Here is a 16,315-nt window from a genome sequence, read left to right on the forward strand (position 1 = left end):
GACTAACTCAGCCACACTGCTTCTAACCCGTTCTCAATAACGCACCTGATTCATCCTGCTAGCATGTATGATGACTTTCAAATCAAACAAGATAAGGCACAAGCTAGAAGTTAAATTTGGGCATCTATTACAGTGCTGTCTTGATTGTTCGTATCTATAATGCTTGAGTGCCGAAATGCACAGTGAAAGGACTGTGAACAGAGTTGAACTGCAGTTCCCATTAAAATGTTCTTTAACATGCGCCTCACCTCTCCTGGTATTTTTTTCCTTGCTTTTTTTCCTCTGTTTTTTTTTGCGTTTCCTCTTTTTTTCTTTTTTATTTTTCCCCCCTGAGGTTGGCAAAAGGGCAAGGGGAGAAGGGCAGTGCTACTTAGCATTTAGTCAACATTAAAACTGAAAAGCTTCGACAGTTAAGCATGTCCCAAGCCCAAACTAGCAAATCCAGCTGAAAACACCCGAATGTTCCAGTTTCAATTTGCAAACTTTTCTTATTTGTTGGAAGTGTTCCAGGGTGGCTGCAGGGTACACCGAGCCTCCCTAAAGGCAGGTTTAAGTTATGTTTTGACCATTTCAGAAGGAGAAAAACTCTCTTCCTCCACGATGCACTTTGGCAATCAGCAAATAAATCTTACCGTGGCAACTGTAAAGCCACTTGAGACATACAGACTCTTCAGTAAAGTGGTCCTCAGCATCTTCTTCTACAAACTAACCTGGATACTCTATGGTCATTAAAAATGATAAAAACCCCACATGAAATGGCTTAGCATCATGCTTTAGCATCATGGCTTCCAATTGCCATGTTAATATAACAACTGAGTCTTACATAATACTTTTTTGTAAGTATATACCCAAGTGCTTTACAAAGAAGGAAAGCTAAAACACAGTGTGTAGTGTGACCTGTCTCAGGCTGAACCAGTGCTGGAAGAGAACCTTCACCTCTGAGTATTGGTCCAGCACTCGGCCTTTTGGCTGCTTTAGCGAAGTCCTGCAGCCCAGCGCATTCGCACTGTGGTTACAGGCTGAGGAAGTTCCACAGAGCTGCGGGGTGGCATGCTGTGCCTTATCTTGCCGTGAACATGAAAGAATTCAGAAGCTGTGAGGTCAGTACTATCTGGAGTGAGCGCAAGCTGAAGGTGCACAAACGGTAACATACCCGGGTTTTTTCAAACGGACCTGAGCAGTGCGTAGAATGACTGCACTGACAGTCACAGACAAATACTTCCAGTGACTGCAGTGTGCGGCTGTATATGAAGCATGTGCATACTTAGACCTAATTTGATATATTGTTGCCACAGCTATAGGTAAGAATCACATAATGGCTGTATTCTGAGCCAGTTCTGACTCCCTACATGTAACCACGCAGTTACACAAGCAAACCCAAGGATTGCCAATAATATGCCTTTCTGCAGACTCATTTACTCATCTCTCTTTGACATTGTGGCCTTAGATTCAGCGCAAACAGAAGGACAACTTCACAGCTCTCGCAATTTGGAGAACGAGACCTTGCTATACAAGCATAATTTCTTGCCATGATTCTTCTCAAAATAGATTAATCTTCGTAGAAAATGAGAGCAGAGGCTAATGAGGGTTGAGGCACAGATGGGATGGCACCAGTAGCTACTTCATACAAACACAGCAAAGTAATAGTTTCTAGCATGACATTTAATAAAATCAAGCCCTACTAGGATGCACAGCTACAGGGGAATTCATTTTGAAGTCAAATATGATGCTCCCTGGCTGTCTTCAGTGGAAATACATGACACATGGTCTATCTCATCTCGCCTTCTCCAACTTAATCACACTTTTAATGATTAGAAATGTAACAAGTAAACAGTTCCTTTCTCCTCTACAATACTCATTTTCTTTCTACACTGTTTACTTTGAATAGCTAGAGTTCATTTTTAGACCCCTGTTCAATATTTCATTCAAAGAACTTCACAAGCATCTTCCAAACGCTATTTTGAAGCTTCAGCAATGTTCATTTGTGTACCGATAAGCAATGCAAATTTCCTGGGATTTTCTCCCCTCTCAAACAGGGCTCTGTCTTTCAGGGCAGGGGGAAGGTTTGCTCATGAATCCAGCGCCACTCCCCATTAAGAGAAAAGTGAGAGTTATGTCGTCCAGACTACACTTGCACTGTGGGTAATTGATATATTAACCCCTCATTTACAGATGATCCCTAAAATCAAAATGTTACTGAGGGATGTGTTGCCTTCCATTATGAATTCTGAATAATGAACTACTCAAAAAAAAGTAGCCCAGCGGGAAAAGTATCAAACTGTGTTTTAGTAGTTATGGAATGACAGGTATATGTTTGCATCTTGATACATGTGCAAGTCACAGTGACTGGCGTTCAGAATGCTGTTTGGTAAGTTGCTGTGCTATCGTGTGCTTGGAAGAAAATAATACCGTGTGTCTTTTGGCATAACTGTGCGGGCGGTGATCCCCTGGGGCAGGTGGCCCCGAGAAGCTGTGGCTGCCCCATCCCTGGAGGTGTTCAAGGCCAGGTTGGACGGGGCTTGGAGCAACCTGGGCTGGGGGGAGGTGGCCCTGCCCAGGGCAGGGGGTGGCACTGGATGAGCTTTAAGGTCCCTTCCCACCCAAACCAGTCTGTGATTCCATGATTCTATAAATTGCCAAATAATCACAGAAGTGCATATCCACAGCAAACATATGTACTAAGGAAGGCCAAACCCAGTTTCTTTGCCTCAAACTATTTAAAATCATGAGTCAGAGATCCAGAATCACAAGATTGCTTGACTGATGGATTGACTTTGGATTTTATTTTGTCTCCAAGGACTCTCTAGCCTAATGGCTGCCTCCTCATTTCTTGTCTGCAGCCAGGAAGATTAAAAAAATGTTCAGTTTTTTACATGAAAACTGAACATTTTTTGCAACTTGCTGATTCCAGAATTTTATAATCCCAAATTCTGAATGTGATCTCACTATAAAATTGCACTAGTTGACAGCTCTGCAGATACAAAGGCTTCTTACCTACGCCATCAGTTCAGTGGAGACAGCAAAAGCTAGAGCTGGAGAAAATACTCTGCATAAAACTCTTCAGTGACACCTTTGAGTTGAAGAGTAGCCTTACCCTCCACCACCAAAAAAACCTGAATTAATATTTTTGTTATGAAACTATCTGTTTCAACTTTATTCAATTTATCAAAGTGTGAAATGATGAACATTTCCTTCAAATGGAAGAAGTCCTATTTATTCGGCACTAAAAATGAGGGAGAAGACTTTTGGCTTGCTGACACAGGGAGACAGAGAGTCCTGGATTATTATCGCTTGGTGTCTGATTTTTAACATTGTCTTAAAAATCGCGTTCTCCACTCACTCCCCCCCTTTTTTTTTTCCAGTGGGAGAGGGGCAAGGGAAAGGGAAAACATTTTCAGATCTCCTTGGCTGTCTGGTTTTTGAACCATTAGAGTGCATATGGATCAGATTTTCAAAGCTTATTCTCCAAAAGTGAAAATCAGAAATTTGCATTCTTAAAGTTTCTGGTACTTGAACATATTTGTTCATCTTCCAAAGTGCTGCCCTGGCAGTATGGTGCTTGGTGATCATGCCTGGTTAATCTCGCAATAGACAGAGATCTTCTTTTAGAGAAAAATACAGTGCTGCAGAAATAACATTAGGATCTGATAGTTCAGTTTTCTGCGAGTGACAGAGCTTATTTCTTCTTGAAGAAAATGTATAGATTTTGCAAATAGACAATAGAAATTAATGAAGTTTCTGGCCCACATGGTTATTCAGAAGAGCTTGGTAAAGTGAGTCATAAAGGCTCCGTAACCCATGGTTTAATTTAAGTTACATGACTTCTACGAAAATCTCAAGATTTTCTGGGGAGGGAGATGAACTTTCTGTAGAAAGAATTAAAGACCAGGAAAGGACTGGGGAAGTAAATCTGAAGGACTCTGGTGCAGAAAATCCGGAGAAAGCTGGCACAAGCAGCCTCAAGAGAAGATGGGACAGCAGTGACCCATGCTTCCTATTTGAATCCTGTCCTTTGTTTTCGTTTTAAAGTAATGCTTGGCAGCAAAGTTATAAATAAGTAGATTAACCAGAAGCAGAAGGTTGCGAGGGGGCTGGCTGCATTAAATATTACAAGTAACTGTCAGATTAGTCACATGTGGCATCTTCCTCTTCAACCACTGTGCGATGGGTGAAGCTGAGCATTTGTTGTACAGTTAACAACTCGTGGGATATTTAAACAAATCCATACTTTCATCAGGTCAAGTTTCTACCGCTTCATTACATTACCTTTTAAATTGACTCTGATTTTATATTGTAGGCTTATATATTCCCTGAAATATATTCCTCCGTGTATGTGGAGCATGAAAAATTAATTCCATTAACAGGTATTCTTTAACTAGGTCTCTGGAGTTCTGTGAGCCTGAATTATGCTGCGTTTTCCAGTATCTTTTTAATTTTGCATGTTCTAGATAAAAAACAGTTTCCTTTAAAAATCATTGCCCTCTTCTCTGTAATGGCGACAAGAGGGGAAGAGGATGTTGAAAAGTTCCTCATCAGCATAAATAAATTAAAATCCCCATTTCATAGAAGCCAAGAGGAATGAAGCTGCTATTAAATGTTTTACAAGGAAGCCGGAAGCAGAGATGACCAAAATGAAGCTCCCCAGTCTAAATATATTAGCTACTCCCTCCACACTTGTATTTTAAAATGTCAGATTATCTATTAGAACTGAAACATCTTTGAAGGTAGTGTGGCTGGAGAAGGGATGGCAACACAATGCATTAAATAATGGGAGATCACCTTTGCAGTTCTGTATATGCAGGTTAAAAAATCAGCCTTCTGTTAGTAAGGCCAGTGTCGTACTTCTATCACAACTGTCTCTACTCAGGTTCTTCCTCTCTTTGTCAGCTCTTTCTACACTTGCCTGATGATGCCTCATTTGGGGATTTCAAAGGTTTGCAAGAATTTCACAACAGTAATCCTGTCATCCAGCAGGGGAGATCTATGTACACTATTTATAAACTTACACAGTTCTACTTGCGGCTTAATAGCAAATTCATGTTTAATTAGATATTTTTGTTTTTTCATTATCCAGCCTGCATGCATAATTGTCATAACTGTGCCCATGGGGTACACTCACAGTTGTATGGATAAACTGGACTGAGGCATCTGCTTGCACAGCTTCTCTGTAAATCTGGAGCTGGATATCTAAGAGCAAGTACGTTACAGACAGCCTTGATAAGTACAATACAGCATCACCTGCACTCACACTGCAGAGTGGACAGCAAGAATTCCTCTGCTCTGGCCCCAGGAGGAGCTGAGCGACCTCGAGTAGGAGAAGGCAAGGGAGAGCCGGGGGCAAAAGCAAAGAGGTGCTTCCAGGAGCTGCTGTGGCACGGGGCACGAGTCCCCCTTCTCAGAGCTTAGTGGCTTTGCGTTGCAGAAGAGGCAGAAAGGATGTGGTAAAACTGCCCCTGAGCTTTCATCCTAGGAAATGCCAGCAGGATAGCTCGCCCGGCCTGCGTGGTGGAGCGCTGACCGGTGGGAAATAGCTGCTCAGGGAGGGGAAGGGCTGTGGTGAAGTCTCCCCCAGCAATGTGCTCCCCCAAGCAGTGCGGCTGCCCAGTGGGTCGCGTGACAAGCCAGAGATCTTGCGGGAAGACAGATCTGTACCGCAGGCAGCTGAAATGGTAAGTGTGTGCAGGGACCTGCGCGGACCGCGCCGCCCTGCCCGCTCCTCCCGCTGGGTCACGAACAGCGGGTTGTTCTCCGCTGATGTGCAGAGCCCCACTCGGCCTTTCGGTCTACTAACATTGATGGTTCATGATTCTTTTAGGGAATTAACAGGTTTTTCTTTGCTGGACACTGTTATACTATCAGGTTTGAACTGGGTTCCATGATTAGCTGTTTGATGAAGCAGTCATTTACTGTGTCCAAAATTATTTATCCCTATGTCTTCTCCTGAAGAGACAGTGATCCAGGATATATGAGGGGAGTTAAAATATCCTGCTATTGATGCTTGTCTGTAAGTTACAGCTTTTCCTTAAAATTTCAGCTCCTGAAGTCTTGCAAGTTTTTTCATTGAAAACTGAAATTTCGAGAGTCAAATTTAAGTCTATTTTAATCACTCGACTTATTTTTTCACTGAGATGGTTATGCAAATATTAACAAGCTCTGTAAACAAGAACAAACCACACAGGAGAAATGCCTCCTTAACCTGGTCCCTGAAGAGCCATTTGGAACAACTGGCTGTGTGCATAATACAGTTTTTTCTAATTAGCATCTCTGGCAATAACCCACTTGGGTATATTTGATATGCTTTTATCTTAAGATGAAATTTACATTTGCTGCTAGGTAGCTCTGACATCTTCATTCTTGTTTTAGATCCCTGTCATAACATGATTATTGTGTGATCACTGCTCGCAGCAAACCAGCCCCTATTTCTATATGGCTCAGGCTTATCCGCAGTGATGGGCTCCACAATCATACCCAATAAGGAGGGGCTTTTTTGCAACTTGCCTCTTAGAATTCAAAAATTATTGTAAAACTTGCAGGGCAGGTTGGGGGTTTTTTTTGAGCCATATAACAATGCCAAGATATAAGCTGTAAAAACAACCAAGAAAATAATTGATAAATAAGGGTGTCTTTCTGAAGAAATTGCAATTTAAATATTCCAAAAAAAGGGTTAGTCAAACTTTACAAGACAGATTGAGGCATAGTTTTTCATGATTTTTCCAAAGTTTTGAAGAACTGGATATAGAACAGATCCTGTCCTTAGTCCAGTATTCTAACCACAAAACTTTTTCCTACCACAGAGAACTAAGCACTTTCAAAAATAATTTTTCAAGGGTAGATTCAGTAAGTAAAAAAATATACATCAAATGAAAGTGAAATAGACAGCAACAGGATTTCTTGTGCCATGAAAAATTCCATAATTTTCAAAATTTTTATGTTACAATAGAACCTTTTTTAAAATTCTTGGAAACAATGAGAAAATTTTCCCAGGTCACAGTAGGAACTGTTGTCTAAATCATATTAGTCATTCATCTAATCCAGTTAAAGCATTCGCACTATTAGGTTCCTTACCAGCTGCTTTAGTGAAAATGGAGTATTCTGAAACGCAAAAAAAGGATGGAAAATGTCATACCATTACAAAGTTACCTCTCATAGACATCGCTTTTGGAGATTAGGAATAGAAAAAGCAAACTGCAATAATAAAGTAAAGTGAGTGCTACAAATCAAACAGCAATCTAATTCAGTTCACCACACGGCCCTTTGGGATTTTCATACCTTACGTGCTTAATCAGATTTCAGATGATGTCCGTTCATTAAGAAAAACATTTCTATTTCCCCAGGTTAGTACATTTCTTCCTCCGAACAGCTTTGTACTCCATTCTCTCTCTTCACCACAAGAGCCTGTTAAGTGTTTAGGTCAAAACCACAGAACAGGAAAATACTAACGCAAAATTGGAAATCTTTTACCCACTCCCAGTTGAGATTTGTTCACCTCTAACACCACAAGGAGACTGAGGAAAAGTGTTCTAGTCACACAAGTCTGAAATTGCACTGGGCAGCTGACACTGTGACAAGACCCTGCTGAAGTACATACCATGACGCCACCCGTGTCCCATGTGAGGTCTACTACAAATCAACTCCTTTTCAACCCTCCAAGAACTACTTAAATCACATCATGTTAACTCAAGGTTACTTTATAATTGCAAAACAGTGCCAAATTTCCAGCAGAAACAAGGGGTTGGTGGTAGACACAATACTTCCACATGCCTGAGATCCATAAATTAATAATTTATCAACTCATAATATTAATAATAATACAGCATTCATAGTATGCTCTTGTGTATAACTTTTAATGCTTACAACACAGCCACTATAGATTACTACAAGTATGAGGATTGATGCTACTAGGAATTACACGTTATAGATTCAATCTATTGACTAACGCTATAAATGCAATGGCAAAAGCCATATTGTGCATTTAAAGGGAGATTAAAATATTTTATTTAGGTTTACTTAAAAAAGATGTTACCCTCAACAGCTACTGAACATGTCCTTAACCCAATGTGTATAATTTAACTTCTTTTTTAAAGGGCGCTCTTAACCTGGGTTGTTTCACAACATTGCCTCAGAAACCATTCCGTGGGCAAAAATGAAGGACAAACAGTGGAGTTCATGATGATGAACTACATTTGGGAATGGAAACAAATAGCTAAAGGCGGAATAGCTTCTTAATTGGCTTTGCCTTCAAAGCACATGTGCTAAAACTCTGTCCCAGGCTTAGATTTAAGAGGAGAAAAATTGTGCCTAGGAATGATAAAGTGTAGGACTAGAAATACAAAAGAGAGAAAGACCCGGAGCCAAAATTTCAATAGAGACAAAACTCAGCTGGAGAGATTTAAGGGGAAAGAAAAAAGTTAAAGCACACTGTCGTACAGAACCTCAGATGGAATCCAGGACTTTGTCCCACTGCTCCTCTACTGGAAAATACCTGATGGGCGCTGGTAAAGGTTTCACCTTCGTTCCTGTCTGCTGGTTCAGTTCAGTTACCCTGTTATTCCCTGCAGTAGATCTACTGGCTGAAATACTGGCTAAAAAGTAAATCTACTGGCTGATGAAACAGTGATGTTAATCTGTGTGGCAGAAGGTCTGGGGCTGTTCTAGTTTATATTCTGAAGTCTTTACTGGAGCTCATCCTTGCATGCTGTTTGCTACATAAACTTAATGCAATATTCTATAGCCATTCACTGAGAAGTTGTATGATGGCTTTGCTGTGAACGGGTCAGGGAACTGTGGGAACAGGTAGATGGAGAAGGCCTTGGAGAGCTGGGTTCTCTCTCCTACCCCTGCCAGACTGCTCCTGGGCGAAGGGAGTAAGACATTTAAACAGGGCGCTCATCCTGAAATTGCTGCTGACATGCAAATCTTCAGGTAGGTAAGAATCCACAACAGAATTTAGTAGATATTATTCTCGAAGGATATAAAATGCTGTCTTATCTAATGGTTCTGCATCAAGTGAGGCAGTCAAAATTAGTATTTTTAAATCCCTCTCTGATGCTCTGCACACTCTTCAACCAAGTGAGGTGGACACAAAAGCCCCACACTACCTAGGGCTTTTGTGGAGCAGGTACCGTAGTGATAGGCACTACAAAAAAGCTTCTGAATATATTAATACTTCTGCCTTCATAGATTACTGGAGAAAAATGTGTGTGATCATGCACTTAAAGGCTGCATCATCGTCGTGGTTTGGGCCGAACCGGACACTGGGCAGAATGACAGATGCTCCCCCCGACCTCTTCAAAGAGAGAGGCAGGGGAGAGAGAGAGAGACTTATGAGTTTAGAAGGAACTAAACTACTTCAATGAAATATTAATAATAAAATAAAAAGGAAATAATGAAATATACACAAAACCGTATCAAGCTCCCAGGATGACAATCACGTCACCGGCTGGCACTGGGGCAGTCCCAGACTGGACTCGGTGACGGACGGGAACTGGATTATGGATCTGGATTCAGGATCGGGATTAAAGGCAGACAGACAGACAGAGTCCTCCTCAGACGCTGGCCGCTGAAGAAAGAGGGCTGACCCTTCGATCCCTCAGCTTCTATACTGAGCGTGAGGCAGATGGGATGGAATACCCTCGTTGGTCAGTTTTGGGTCACCTGTCCTGTCCCCTCCTCCCTGCAGGTGGGACCCCTCTGCGCTTCTCCGCTTCCGACCCTCCGACGGGGCACATAACAGAGTGAGCTGCCCCTGGGGGTTAGAGCAGTAAGTGTACGCAAGAGCCCCTCTGCACACCATGCCTGGGCATCAGCTATAAACATGGGTCTGATCACTCTGAGAGCGAACAGTGTCTGCACAATATGCTTTTAATTGCAGCAGTTAGAAGAGGCCCAGCTAAGAAGTAAAGTTACTGAACAAACTTGGTCCTGTTTTACCTCAAAGCAGGACAATCATAATGCATATGCACACGGAACCAAATGGAGTTTGCATAGGCAACCATAATTCTGGCATTTCCTAAGTTTGTAGTGCTTGCCTTTAAAATCTTAATAATGTGCTCTTAATATAGTGGCTTTCCAGTATATAACGTGTAATTATCTGAAACTACGTATGAGATGTTTTCTCAGTATCTAGAGAACATTTTGTTTTGTGCTTTAAAAGGACCCTGAAGAATAATCGTTATTTAACTAAAACATCTTCGGCTTTCTTTTCACTTTGCTTTTGTGTGGAAGCCACAGAACAGCTTTTCACATACCAAATGAATAATGTGTAGGAAGAGTGAGAGAGGAGAGGAACTGATGACTTTTTTCTGAAGGACGTGAATTTAATTTCACCAGGTGCTTTACTTTAATCATAATGCACATCCAAATTTATTATTAAAAAAGTATCTCCTTCTGAGTGCTTCAGTATGTTGTTTTATACATTATCGAAGAAGTTCATATTTTACAAAATAATACATTTCTTTTCAACTGATTCTTATAAATTGTAGGTTGAAAATTAATACACATCAATGTCTTAAGTACTAGGTAGCATAAAAACATTCTGCATCTTCAAACTACACAGCAAGATGCAATCATAAGCATGCTGGACAACTGTGGGATTACCTGGACAGAGGGAAAGGTTTCATAGACATAAACTTTCTTACACCGTTGGATTTTTTAGGGAAACTTTCTCTCATCAGTACCAGGAGGAGAGAGACTAGCTATCCAATACACGTCTAAACTAAAAAGCATTGTGACACTTGCAGTGGGAAAGATACCCCGCTCCCTGCCCCCCCCGGCTTCTCTGCACCATTAAGGGTGGGCACAGATCCTCTCCCTGCTGAGCAAGCGTACCCACCAATATTGCAATGAAGCACGTGTAATAGACAGTTATGCAACTGATCTGCCAGCACTACCACCGATTCCTAGTTTTGGAGGACTACTTTCATTGTTATGAAATGTATGTTTTTCAGAGCACAGAGTAGGAAAGAACAATCCTACTTTCTCAGCTAAAAGACAGCCAATGGAATTTTTTTCTATATTCCTAATGATGGCAGAGAAAACACATTCTTGCATATTGCATCACAAGCAAAATATCCTAATTCCTTCATGCTAAAAGCTAGCTGCATACCCTCAATACAGAATCTCAGAAATATTTTAAAAATGCCCAAAGCTTTAGGGTACATAATGTCCACTCGCCTCAGTTGAAACTCCAAGTAAATACGATAGATCAGTTTAACAAAATAAGGCATCAGGAGCAGGAAGGAAGTATTTATCCATTTTTCTATTCATTTCTTCTATTCCTTGCGACTTACCTCTGAGTGCTGCTGTTGCTCGGAGCACACAGAATGCAGCAGCTCAATCCGAGGAAGAAAACGGTTATTTCTTTTCACTCTCTGTTCCTGTTCTCCCTTGAAACTCCTTCGCTTTTTTCTTTTCAAGTAGCATAGGAACACAGGGATGGACCCTTCAGGCTCTATCCAGGTCTGCTTATATTATGTAAAACAGATGAATGCATTTCCTATTTTAACCCTGAAAATCATGTCTTCACTGACAGGCGCCTGGATCATTAATAGTATACTGTATGCTACTGTGAAAACCCACGTAATGCTCAGAATCGGGCTCAGTTTTCTTAAGGAAGAACCAGATGAAAATCTGGTAATCAACTTCTCTGTTGCAAAAGTTTCTCTTTTTCTCTCCTGCAGAAGCAGCTGGAAGTCACTGTTTAACCAATACGGATTTTTCCTTGCAAATGCTGGAGGAGACCTCTAGACTTGGTTTAGCAGCAGAAACAGTCACATTGGAGATGTTTTGGTCATTAAAGTGCCTCTAACCCCACCGTAACTTTCGGTCAGCTGCCACTTCAAACATGCCATTCCCTTCTCCTGAGGCAATTTTGTCTTATAGCACTGTCAGCAAACTGCTGCGGCACTGTTTGAAAAGATTCCAGCTTAAATTACAGTAGTGAAAGCCTGTTCTGGGCTTTTCCCTTACTATTTTTTCTAGAATATTTAAATTTCATATTATTCCCCACCCAGTCTTAACCATACTTCCCAGGAGGCAGGAAAACAGTCTTTCCTTCCTGCAATCCTAAATGCCTTCATTAGGGAGACTTAACACTGAAGTGTTTTGGAAAGGCAGATGCTCTAGATTTGAAAGAAACAAGAGAGGACTCTCAGTGAACAGCTGCATTGCTCTCAACTTCAAGCGAGCCATATCTCAGAACGGTTTCGTACGTTATTTTGTCACTGGGAACATATTATTACCATCTAAATTTAAAAACACTGGCTTTCTTGCACGAAGGAAAAAGTAGACTTAAAGCCATAATGACTGTTCTGAAGAGTATTCTGTGCCAATGATGCAGAAAATATCAAAGGGAAAACCAGTTCTTGTTTGAGAAGACTTTTGCTTGCGAGATGTCTGTACAGAACCGGCCAAAACCACAGGTACAGGAATTCCTGGACACTTTCACATATAATCGCTATTCACAGTTCTTTGTTGAAATCTCATTTTGCAGCTGCTTCAGCTCTTTGTTGACTGCTCAGAGATATCTCATCCCTACCATCGAGCGGCATTATTTTACATCTGTTAGTAGATTGAAACATTGGACATTAAACCCATGTTCCAAAGTTATAATTTTTCAGTTCTAAAGGAAAATACTTTTAAAATAAACTGAGCGCTGTCTGCTTCTGTAGATATTGGGTCATGTAATTCTTGAAATAGTGTTCTGGCAAACAGTTCCACTTCCGAGCACTTGGCATACCTCTTGCTCTTAAAATGGCTAGTGAACTTCCAAAATCCAGGGAGAAAATCTAAACAATTTTTTTAAAAAATCTTATGAATTTAAACTAAATCACAGTCTTTTTTTTCCCCCCATGAAACATATATTAATAGTTTGTTCTCTTATTGAGTCTTCTTATGCATCTTCTACAACCACCCACACTTATTTTCCAGAATAGTTTAGTCAGTGACTGAACGCTCCATTGCAACTCATGTAACATGCTTGTCCTGAAAAAACTGCACTAACTATACGCATAATATAAGATTGATTTATTTTAATTCAATGAATGTATGTAAAACAGAGGCACAGACTTTCAGTCATAAACAAGACTTCAGCCCGTTACTCCCTGAGGGGTACTTTAAGGAACAAGTTGAATGAACTACTGGTTCAATGACTATTAACATCATTGGCAGTCTTTTAATTAATGTCAATGGCATAACTTAGGTCAAAAATTTTGTATACATATATATAAAATATATGTATGTTCTAGCCAAGTACTTCCTTACATCTTCTGAGAAAATTTTTTGCATTTCAGAAGTATCTGATTCTCTCTAGAGGGGGAGCCAGCCCAGAAATTTGGGAACTTTGCTTTTTGATAAACCTGGGTTTCCTTATTGTTTTTATGTAATTACATCTGTAATGTGACAAGAGATTAAATACCTTAGAGAATTAAATAAAATGACAAGTTGATAAAAAAAATCCCAATTTTTCTTTTAGTATTTAGTAGAAGTTTGCTAGTGCGCATCATCCTGACCCATCAGTCAGATCTGGCCCTTCATCTAATTGTTATTCACTAAGTTCTTCCTATTATAATCTCTCAGGCATGTGCTGCAAAGTCTAATGATCTTCCTGTGTTGTATCATAAGAGAAAGAAGGATGTTGAGTCATCTTGTAAGTCTCTTCACCTTGTTGCTGGCAAGATGAGCCTTTTCCCAATGATTCCTGAATGGAGGAATGTGAAAACTGGGCAGGTAAACAAGACTTTGATCAGAACACTGGACAGCTGGGTAAAATAGGGAAACGTGTACGATGAACAAGGAAAAGGACAAACATCCTCGTACCTAAAAGCATGCTTCCTTGCTTGTATTGAAGTCTTTAGTTGATTAAAAAAAAATGACAATGACTGTCTCACCATTCTGTGTACAGAAGTCATCCCTTCAACTTTACTGAAGTTCTGGAAAACACTATGACAACCAAAGGCCTAATTTTCAAATGTAAATAAAAAATATTAAACTAAATCTCTATTAAAAATTAAAGACTCTGACCCAGCAAAGTTCCCAAACACGTGCTTACATTTAAGTACGTAGTCTTAACAAGGTTAATAGGATTCCTCTGTCAGTGAGATGCCTTATGCGCAAACATGCTGCTTTGCGTTTTAAAACTACGTTTGCTAAGCTTCTAAATACTTGAAATTTAGGCACCCAAGTTTGAAAATCTGGCAAAAGCTTCTCAAATGTTTTGTTGAAAAATATAACAGATCTTTTCTGGTTTAGAAGTTTATATGAATCATTACTCTTTAGGCCAACAGAACAGGATGTTAACCAATGGAGGGCTTCTGAGCCTGACTGCAGTGACCAAGGCAAGTCGAAACCTTTGATGCAGGACTGAGCTAACAAATGAAGGAACATGTTGAGAAAGCTGATGTTTTGTACTCCTGCTGATGGGAAAAATTCCCCACAAGCTTGGAGTGGCTTAACTTCAGATTTAGATTTTCCATTGTCATAAATAAAATAGAATTTTTCCTCATTAGCAGAACCAGGACTTCAATCCGGCCTTTCTGCATGAGACTCAGAACTCTCATTTTTACACTTCTATATATGAAGCACCTCCAGCAACTTACACTGCAGGAATAAATAAACTCTACAGTGAATTCATGCCTTTTTTAAGTCTCTCTCTAAGAATCTGAACTCCCTTCATACACTTCCATGTTCTCCACATACTGGAGAACTACCTTTTGGTTCAGCTTTTTGTAGCAAACATACTTCAAGTATGTGAGTTTTGTAAAGCATCCGAAATGTTTCATGTAAAATTATGTGCATGTGGTAATAGTTTCGGATATAATATTCTACATTTCAGCTGTCAGTGTATTTCTGTGTTAGAAGACATTCATTTATCATATATTTGTAGATCATAGATATTCTTTGGATTACAGCTAAAATTTAAGATATTCCTGGCTGGTACCAAATGATGACCCCTTTCATTAAAGCTCGGCAACACTCCATCTTCCAATGTTTAATTGTGCGGTTTGTTTAAAAGTCTTCCAATGAAAAGACATTAAAGTATCAAAGGTACCAGGTAATGACTTGAGCAATTGACATAGCACAAACTTGGCATTAAAACCTGATAGGACTACTGAAAAGGTTGTTTCCCCATTGAGGAAGGGGGTAGGGGCAAATTGGCTAGGTTACCTCTTGAAAATCCAAGGTGTTTTGCTTCCGATTCCTGTTTTTCAAGAAAAAATGATTGTGTGAAAATTTGTCTGTGTATCAGAATGCTAAGTGCTAATTTTAGACCTCTTCAAATAGAATCAGTAGACAAATTGGCATTTGATAAATCCCTCTTATACAGGTTTTTATTTAGGTGACATTAGGACTATAACTTATTCAGTATTTCTTAAATACACATAAATTGTGTTTGGACTCAATTTCAAGACTTTCTTCTACCAGATTTAATGAATAGCTATAGAAGAGGCACAATCATAAAAACTGGAAACAAGCACTCTTTAAACCAGAAGCTGAGATTAGATTTAGAAAGACTGTAGAACAAAACATTTGTTCTCCTATTGTCATGAACCTGAAGAAATTTCTCTTATTTTAAAGTCTTTTTCATTTGAATACACGTAACATGCTTGGAGAACTTTGTTACTACTCCAATAATTAACATTTGTAACCTTTTCTGATTTGGAATTAATGTTGTAGTTAGTAGAAAAAGAGAGACCAGATATTCCAACATATTCCCAGAGGTATCTTTAAAATGTCCTAAAAAATATTTTCAAAAGCTATGAAATTCTTATAGCACTATCCCTGTGTCTCTTGAGCAGCCTTAATTAGGATATTTTTGGTTTTTAACTGTGGCAATAAGTTCCCTTTGTTTTCTCAATACGGCCTTTTGTAATTTTTTTATTTTTATCATCTGTCATAAAAATTTGTTGTGTGTGTAAGCAATTTAATGGTTCACTGAAAGGTTGTTATGCAACTGAATTGTATAAAATCCTGTCCAAGTCCAGAAATTACTGTAAGGGGGAAACAGCAAAATGGTGAAAGACAGAGAATTTAATATGTTTTCTCTTTGTATTTATATCTTTTATATGTGATTTTGTACAGCTACTCTGTTACCCTGTGAGTGTAAGAGGGAAGAGAGGACTGTCCCAACCATGACAAAGATTAGGTACCTCACGTCGAGAGGTCAGGAATAGATAACTGCTGCCTATTCCCAGCACAGTCAAGACTCCAGAGTCATAATTTAGCCAATGGGGAATATGTAGTACCACATCTGTTTTACATAGGTCTGAAATGATTATTTCAACAGTACACCATTGCTAGCCCCATTTCATGGTTAGTT

This window comes from Charadrius vociferus, unplaced genomic scaffold (genome assembly GCF_000708025.1).
Source record: "Charadrius vociferus isolate BGI_N301 unplaced genomic scaffold, ASM70802v2 scaffold259, whole genome shotgun sequence".
Lineage (NCBI taxonomy): Eukaryota > Metazoa > Chordata > Aves > Charadriiformes > Charadriidae > Charadrius > Charadrius vociferus.